The following is a 9,822-nucleotide window of genomic DNA, read 5'->3' on the forward strand; positions in this document are numbered from 1 at the left end:
TTTTGCTTTAGCTGACCTGCTGAAGCTTTTAGCTGCTGCTTTTGACACTGCTCTGTAGATTTTATGAATTGCATGCGTTCTTCCTATAAGTTTTTACCTCCTTCCTATGCTCCAAAACGTGTTGCAGGTTGTTTGGAGCTCTTTTTTGTATAGCAAGCAACTATATGAAACCACAAAGTTTTAGAGTAGGTTGCCAGCAATCGCTGGTGAAACATAGCTCTGCTTCTCCTTTACATCTATAGCTGTGGCAGTGGATATTCCCACAGGGTCCAGTCTGCCCTCTTCTCCTTTTTTCCTTTTGCCAGGCAACTGTCAATTCCAGTCCCATGCCACTGCCTGGAGTCTCTGGCACAGCCATTTTAATTCTCCCACAATGCAGTGCCAGACAGTCAGCTAGCGGTGTTGGCAGAAGAGTCCTATCTGTGCAGTTAAACTTTTTGGTTCTGCCATTTTAATTCCCCACCTCCCCAGAAAAATAGTACTACAGTGGTACTTCAGGTTAAGTACTTAATTTGTTCCGGAGGTCTGTTCTTAACCTGAAACTGTTCTTAACCTGAAACACCACTTTAGCTAATGGGGCCTCCCATTGCTGCTGCGCCGCCAGAGCACGATTTCTGTTCTCATCCTGAAGCAAAGTTCTTAACCCGAGGTAATATTTCTGGGTTAGCGGAGTCTGTAACCTGAAGCATCTGTAACCTGAAGCGTATGTAACCCGAGGTACCACTGTATCTTCTTCTTCTTTGGCGATCACTCGTAGCAGAGTAAGATTGTCTTCCATAAACACAGTTTTAACAATGAGTCCGTAAGTAACTGTGGAGGCCAATTCTGGATCCACACATCCTTCCACAGTGGAGACATTGGTTTCTGGGCTGGAGTTGATCACGGTGTGGATTTGCCAAGCGTGCCTTCCTCTTAGCACGTTTCTCCCTTGCATCCTGAGTTTACCTTTGGTAAAGGCTGTTCTCCTACTGGAGCACTCGCAGGCCAGTGTTTCCCAATTGTTGGTGTTTATACTACATTTTTTTAGATTTGCCTTGAGACAGTCTTTAAACCTCTTTAGTTGACCACCAGCCTTACAATTTCCATTTTTAAGTTCGGAATAGAGTAGTTGCTTTGGAAGGCAATCATCAGGCATCCGCACAACATGACCAGACTAGACTAGACTAGACTAGACTATAGCATTTTACCCCTCCCCCCACCAACTTTCCAGCCGTCAATGTACCTGGAGCCAGCCCTGCCATTGGATATTTCACCCCTGGTTTTGTCCCATGCTGCTTGTGCTTTGTGACTGCTTGGGCAACTTTTTCTAAGAAGATTCCTAGGTTCTTTGATCCAAAGCCAAGTCTGCTTATGCTGACATTGACTTTATCTCTGATGCAAAACACCAGCTGATGAAGATCCCATGCACTTACTCCTATCTCTTAGGCATACTTTTCGGTTTAGTGCTTTTTTCCTGTCTTGCAGTAATGCCTGGGCGTTCAAGCCCTATTGCTTCAAAACCTTGTCATCCTGGGTCTGCATCATCATCTCGTTTAGAGGAAATATTCTGAGCGCATGATTTATGATGGCCTGCTTCTGCGGCTGGCAGAATAATAGCGTGTTGCAGAAGAGACTGATGGAGCAGAACATAATGTGGTTTATGAGGAATCACAAGGGTATCAGCCGTGTCATTTTTCTTTCCCCAAGAAACCTCTGTGATGGTAAGTTGGTAATTAGCACTGTTGGCTTACATTGCTACCTATTCAAAGAGCCCAGTGCCAGGATGATTAAAAAAAAACACACAACAACATCAGGTTTGCCAACTAACACTGAACAACTTTTAATTTTAGCAAGGACAAGAATGAAGGAATGACATTCAATTGGAACCTCGTTGGAAATTAATCTGTTCCTCCAAACCACAGTTGCTTTGGAGATATAGCACATAAGCTTTATAACAATGCATCAGTCGGGATAGTGGCCCTGTGGTCTTCCAGACATTGTCAGATTCCAGCTCACAGCAGAACCAATAGTCAGGGTTGATGGGAATGGTGTCCAACAACACCTGAAGGGCAAACCCAAAACATTTTGCTTCCTGATCCAAAGGACAAAATTATTCATTTATTCAAATTTGCATATCATCCTTCATTTGAAGATCCCAGAGCAGTTCCCAACATAAAAGTACAAAATGAGAGTACAAAATACAGAATAAAATAAAAACAAACCAAGAAACCACCCCCATTCCCAAAGACACATTTAAGAAGCGACAGACTGTTAAATCAGCTGAACACCTGGTTGAAGAGAAATGTTTTCGCCCAGTGTCTAAAATAAGCAATGAAGGTACCAGGTGAGCCTCCCTGGGGGGAGTATACCACAAACAGGAAGCCACCACAGAAAAAGGCCCGTTTCCATGTTGCCACCATCCAGGCCTCTCGTGGAAGAGGCACATGAGGAAGGGCCTCAGGACAGTTCATATGGGGAGTGGCGGTTCTTGAGGTGTTTGCAGTCTTGAGCCATTTAAGGCTTTTATAGGTCAAAACCAGCAGTTTGAATTGGGACCAAAAACCAATTGGCAGCCAGTGCGGTTGGGCCAGGATCTGTGTAATATGCTCAAACCGTCTTGCCCCAGTGGCTGCTGAATTCTGCACCGGCCATAGTTTCCGAACTGTCTGTGTATAACGTGTTGCAGCAATCTGACCTAGAGTTTACCAGAGCATAGACAACAGAAGTTAGGCTATCCCTGTGCAGATAGAAGCGCAGCTGAGCTACCAGCTGAAACTGATGAAAGACTTTCTGTGCAATCTAGAAACTATGCACAAGGTGCCTACACACTCTATCAAAGGGAGTGTAACCCCACCGAGAGCAGAGAAACCCCCAACCACTTGGTCTAGGGAACACCCCACTAACTATGCTTCAGTCTTATCAGGCTCTCATCAAGTTCACTTCCATGACAAGACAAAGTGATGACCACTGTCTCTCCTCCATTCCATCTGTGGAAACTTCCTAGAGTGGCAGTTCAATCTTACATCTAGATTCTTGATGCGTATAGGGCAAGGTCTATGGCACACAGTCCTGCCTTCTGACACTCCTCAGCATCTGCTGCCTGAGGCAGCTGCTTGACTCTGCCTAATGACCTTGCCTCACTTTCAGCCTTTCTTTAAGCTAAAATTCAAAAAGTGACTCTAAAACATAAGTATTTAATACAGATAAAACTGTTCTATTGAGGAACTTTTGGAGACAAGCACATTTCACCATCACCTCGTGCTGTAGCAAAAAATAAAAATCAGCTCTTGCTGTCCTCACCATCTTAACACCACTTTCAATTTTTGATTGCGGGCCAATTAAGACAGAAATGGGAAGGAACTGTTGAAATCATCTTGGCATTTATCGGTTCTGAGGGTGCCCACACCTGAAAGAATTTCATGTACTGTTGGAAAAGGGTGGGGTGGGGTTTGAAATAGGCATAGCTATCAGAGTCAAGTGCTTTCAAGAGTTGATTCGAAAGCTGGCACCTCTAGGTCTAACTAATGTGGCGTGCTTATTTGCACAAGGGTGAAAACATCCCAAACAAGAAGGAGAATTGTTCATTTGCCGCCCCAGTGAGATCATCTCTTCAGTGGGTGGTAAAACACTATTTTTCAGCCCTCTACTCCTTCCCAGTGTTGACCAGTATTAATTATCCTAATCTCACTTGGTTTGAACACATGTAATGCCGGATAAAAGCTATTTCTTTGGGAGTACAGTATTTGTTATCCATATTATGCCTATTCCAAAACCAGGCAGAAGAGGGCGCTGCTTGCATTTCTGATACGTCTTTAAAAACAAAAAAACAAAACAGCTTTCCAGTAAAGACTCACTTTCATTCATTGGAGGGAAGAGTTCTTTTTGGAAGCGTTTTGTTTAATCATTTATGCCCTTTGTTTGTTCTGCTCGTGACTTTCTTCAACCACACTTCTTGTGGTATAAGCCATTTAGCCGAACCTGGAAGTTTCATGTCAAAATCCACACAATACAAAGGTCAACAATTTCTTGTAAGAGCTTCCCAGCTGACATCACAACCTTGTTATACAAAAGCTTAAATGAAGTTGTGTGTTCAGGCTTAAACAGACATCTCTTTGAAGCTCCTAAGCGAGAAAAAATACAGAGGGATCTGGCAAAGGAAGCTTTGAGCAGCTATTGTGCAGCTTATAGCTTTATTCAGTGCTTTTTTCTGGGTGGGACACAGAGGTACGCGTACCCCTAAACATTTTGTGAACCTTTGTACTTTTGTCCATTTACGGTATTTATTTTCCCCAATTTGAACTATAAAATTGTGATTTTTCTTGAGTCAAAATGAGAGTACACCTAAACATTTTTTTTAAAGAAAAAAACCACTGGCTTTTTTACATTGTCAAAGTAATCAGCAAACTGTAATGCAGACCTGCACAAGTTGAAGTCCACCAAGCCAAATGGGATACCATTAGCTTATGTACGATAGTCTGCAGAGTGTCTGACAGCCTACCTGTTTTTTAAGCTCCTGGCAGGCATAAAAAGAGAGTCTGATGGGCTACCGTCCATGAACAGTGAGCTAGAAGAATACACACAATAGTCATAGTATCATGACAATATTAAAAAAACAGCATAGATGTGTTACAAATAAATATATTGAGATTCTGGGGAAATGTCTCTGTATTTACTAATGGGGAGTGCCTGGGAATTTGCAGAAACAAAAAAAAGGTGATTTTTAAATGGAAAGTGCTATTTGCGAGTTCCCCTTAAAGCTAAAAGTCAGCAAAGTCAAACCAAAGCCACACTTGGTTCCATCATCTTGATTCAAAATGGTACCCGACATCCAACAGTCAATAAAGACCTCCCCCCTCACCTGGGCAACCCTTATGCCAAATTTTGAAACAATATCTCAAGAGGCAGCTGAACCTATGGAGGTTAGACGGGCAGACAAACCATTTTCCAAAGCTTATGGTAGAATTATATTTATACTCTTGACAGACTGGATCGCAGAATTACAACAGGAAGCACCCTATGCCATATCAGACCAGTGGTCCATCTAGGTTGTCTGGCAGTCATCGTCCAGGGTTTCAGGCAGGGCTCTCCCTTTCCTGATTGCAGGCCCACTCATGAGGCAGGATGAGGGGACTGCCTCAGGCAGCAGGATCCGTAGGGGCAGCAGAACCCCCGCTCCTGATGTGGATCTCCCCTCACCCCTTCTGCCCTAGTGAGGAGGGGGACGCCATTTTGTTGTTTGCCTCAGATGCTGAAATGTCCTGGGTCGGCCCTACCTATGTGAAAATGCTGGGAATTGGAAGCTAGGCCCTTCTGCAGGTGAAGCAGATACTCTACCAGAGAGCTATGGCTCTTCCCCATAGAGAAAAGCACCACTCCCTCTTTTTCCATTGTCTGGGACATTGGGTGTCAATGTAGCCAAAACAGCACAACCAATAAACAAAAGAGTGGAATCGGCCTATGTGGCAAGTTTTGCCCAAGTACAAAAAATAAGTAAAATTGGGGAGAAACAGCTGTAAAAGAGAGGAATCCCTCAAAGCAGCCAAATTAGGACAAATGAATTTCATTTGGGGAGAAAGCTGGAAACCAGGGTGGTGGTTGAGTGTTGCCCTGTGGCATCAAAGTCCAGCAGACCAGGAGCCTTGTAACTGCATGTGCAACATGATATTCCACATTAAGCACCTTCCTCTCACCAAGACTGAATGTAGTGAATTACCAAGTCGGCTACAAAAGTGCATTCATGTTTAGCTTCCCTCTCAGTGAAACTTCCATGAATCCGTGTTCATTGACAGTGCATGAAGAAGGTGATTGATACTGCCCTCAGTGACTTTGCTCTCAAGGACCTTCTTGTGGATTGCAATTAACATGACCAGATCAGTCAGCCGAGCAGCCTTTTGTTTGGATGCTTCTCTGTTTGAGTTGATTCTGCCCAGCAGCTCTCCTCCATCCAGAGCTAATACATTCTCTTGTTCCCAGATAAAGTTCTTTTGTGGGTTGAAATCTCAGGCTAGCCTCACCAAATAATCCAACTACAGCTACCAAACTGTTATGCCCTAGGAATGTTGTTATCACTTTAGTTGCCCCTCTATTTTGAGTTCCTAATGCCACAGCAATGTCAGTGCTGCTATGCAGAAAGCCCATCAATACCAAGATAATAACTCATTAGTAAATCCAAGGACATCTGGTAACTCCCAGATTGGATGGTTTGTCCTGCAAGAAGAGGTCAAGGGACCCTTAGTGACACCCACAAGCCCCACTCAGTGACCCCAACCAATTGTGCCGCAAGTTGGCCAAGCTGCCCTTCCACCAGGCTGGTGCAAACCCCAGGGGTTGATAAACTTGCACTGTCAATGTGACTGTTTCAACGCATAGGAGCCAAATATGAATGCTGATAACCCCTAATCTACTCACAGAGCTAAAATTCTGAGTTCCTGGGGAAGAGGGATTGACTGTTAAGCAGCTCTGAGAATTGTGAGGGGAATAGGGGTCTCCTTACAACTCTCAGCACCCTTTAAAAAAACAAAACTACAGTTCCCAGGAAGCCGGGCCAGTTTGAAAAGAGTTATGACACTGCTATAAATGTATAGTGCAGATGAGACTTCAGTCTGAGCATAAGATAGAAGGGCTCAGAGCATTGACACTGCAATAGACACCCCATTAGGTTTCAAGGTGGTCTCCCAAATGATATAACTGGATTCTCATAAAGAGTAACATCAGGCCTACGGATGTTCCCAGCTCCAGCTGCAAAATTAAACTAGCTGCTCTAATTTCACACTCAAGGGAGGAGTGTGAGAGCCAGGATTTCCACGTGGGTCTCTCCTTTTAAGAAAAGCCCATCCATTGAGAGACACTTCCTTAAAAGAAGAGAGTCGTTGACAACTGTCCCAGGGCCATCAAGACAATCTCCAGCAGTCCTGCTTGTTCCCTTAGCCCTCTCCTGATCAAACCCCAGTCCTGCAGCCAAGAATCACAGGACTTCAGATATCTCAACGAACCCACCCAAACTAACAATGTAATAGACAATTTTTGCCAAATCAGTCTCTTCACTTTAAGACAATGGTGACTGAAGAACAAATAGGGAAGTTCTATCTCAATGAAGTCTTATTAGGCCTTCTGTAATTATTCTGTTGATAAAGCATGTGTATAGTCAGCATTTTGAAGAACTGTCAAAGCAGCTTCAAATAATCCGGGGGCGGGGAAATTTCACCCTCCTTGAAAAGCAAAACCCTTTTGTATTCATAAATTGTGCAGCAGCAGACTGGTCTTGTACAGATCCCAGGTAGATATTGCAACTAAGAATGGAAGAACCTCTTGTAACATATTCACTGTATAGTTTCTTGTTTTTATCATAGTAGCTTAACTTCTCTGCTTTTTCACTTCATTTCTCACTGAGATCTGTTTCTAAAAATACAACTTCAATATTTGTTGCATGTAGAAAAGTGATGCCTCAGATCAAAAGCCTGATCTCCTCAAGCTGAGATCATATTCTGAAGACAACAAAAGCTGCTTCCAAGTATGTGTTTGTTGTGGGACCAATGCTTCATGCTGGCAACGGTCTCCCCCCCCCCCCCCCACGGAGTCTACATGATCTTGCTGGCATCAAAATGCAGTTTGTATTTTCACCCATTTAATTCAATTTTTTAAAAAAGCACAAACTCACTTGTGATATTTCAATGGCTTATTTGCACATAATTTATCCATCTTACGGAAGGTTAAGCCAGTCTGAGTCTGATCATTGCCTAAATGAGTGTCTGCTTAGGAATCCCGTGTACACTGCCTTGAGTTCTGTGATGGAAGAGAGGTGGAATACAAATTTAGTAAATAAATAAGATAGTTATACTGCTCAGATACATCCCAAATGGTATTCAGCATAATCCTAAGGCTACTCCCTTATGCACTTTACAGCCGCTTCTCCCCTGTAAACCATGGCACAAGTGGATCTCAGTACTACGCAGTGTGAACTGTAATAGGGACCATGACAAGGTTATCCTTTTATGCACCTCAATGGCTGACTCCCATGAGAAAGTCAAAACAGAGGCTAAGGGGAGGGATCAGCTGAGGCACATAATGGAAGAACCTCTGCTGGAGTGGAGCCCAGTGAGCCTATGAAATGTCTCAAGAGTGAAGGTTCTATTTGTTTATGTCATCGTAGCGTGGAAAGATTACTTAGGACAAGGATGGTGAACCTGTGGCCAACCAGGTGTTGGACTCCAATTTCCATCAGCCCTAGTCAGCATCAGGGATCAGAGATGATGGGAATTGTAGTTCAGCAACATCTGGAGGGCCAAAGGTTCCCCAGTCCTGTGCTGGAGAGTCCTGCTCTCCCTGCTCCTCACCTGAATCGGTGTCTGGTTCAAGGGCCAACCTTGTGTGGTCTGTCCTAACAGACACATAAAATTGGTACCAAATGCCCAAAAATGCTTGGAAATGTATTGATGCTGATCTCCTTTGGGCAGCATTCTTCAAAGGCTTCAGACTTATAAAAGGCACTTAAAATGAATACATGTAGGATCTAAACTGATTGATTAAGAGATGAAAAGGGCAGATCTAATGGAATCCCAAAAGAAAACAGCTTGTAATACCTTTGTAGTCCACACACATTACTGAGATTCCCTGAAAGCTTCTCTTATCATCATAGTTCTAGGTCAGTGACTCACAAGCAAAGGCATCTGGCTGAAGGGAGGGGAGGGGGCTTCTCTATAAGGGTCTGGTTGAGATATTTTGTAGTTAAGCTACAATATCCACTGACGTCTGGCGCTGTAGAATTCAGGACTGGGATTCATCACACCAAAAAGAGGCTGTATCTTCTGCAGGTTCTTTATTGCTGAATTTAGTCATTTGAGTCTTGTTGGTATTTAGTTGCAGGCTACTTGTTCCAACTAACCATGAGGAATTTATTTTATTATTTATACCTTTTATTAGATTGATTTATCAGTTTAAGCATAGAATATATAAACTGTATGGGTATGATCCAATGATGCCATTCAACTGATGGTTTCTGGGCTTCTGTCAGTGGAAACACCCTCCCTAACTCTCTAAATCTGGTGACCCTCCAGAGCAGAATTAGGAGAAGTATGGGGAGCTGCCTGTAGAAGTTAGCTATGGTTAGATTATAGAAGCTAACTTCAGACTATGGTTTATGGAGCTGGTTTGTTTCAGCTAAGAATACTTAGGATTAACCACAGTTTGTCCAAGTCTGGATGACATGACTGTGTTCAATCTAAACAGAAGCTTTTGATCTTCTGTCTGCCAAACTGAAAAGAGAAGAGAGGAGGAGTATATGAAGGCCCAGTTCTTACCATGGCTCATCCTCAGAATGCTAAACCAGTGTTTAGCAAGCTGGGCAATAGACCCACCCTTTTTTAATGGATTCAAATGAGACACATTTGTTCAAGTATGACATATTTAATTTATTGAAAGGAACGGTTATATTCCAGTGTGATTATGGGTGCAATTATTTTGCTAAGTGCAAAACTCAGCATTCCCATGGAATGGGAGATTATTGTTGAGAAAGCAACTGATTTGAACACTAAGGATCAAGAAAAGAGATGATTGACATAAAAGGGAATTTTGCTTCTTTAAGGAATGTAGAAATTGACCTTGAGTGTCCGTGGTAAAAATCAAAAATATGAGCTTTAAAGGACCAATAAACTTAAAAGTAGGATTTCCTATGGAATGATAAACAGTATTGCAGGCGACACTGCACAGGAAATACTTTTTTAAAAACCAGTATAGCATCAAAAGAAAAGCAGGATACATAAAACTGATTTAAATCTGACTGAAACACTCAGAAAATGTCTACATCATGCCTGCGAAAACAAAAAAAGGCGTACAAATTATGTTGCT

Source organism: Podarcis liolepis (assembly GCF_965112155.1).
Source record: "Podarcis liolepis genome assembly, chromosome: 5".
NCBI lineage: Eukaryota > Metazoa > Chordata > Lepidosauria > Squamata > Lacertidae > Podarcis > Podarcis liolepis.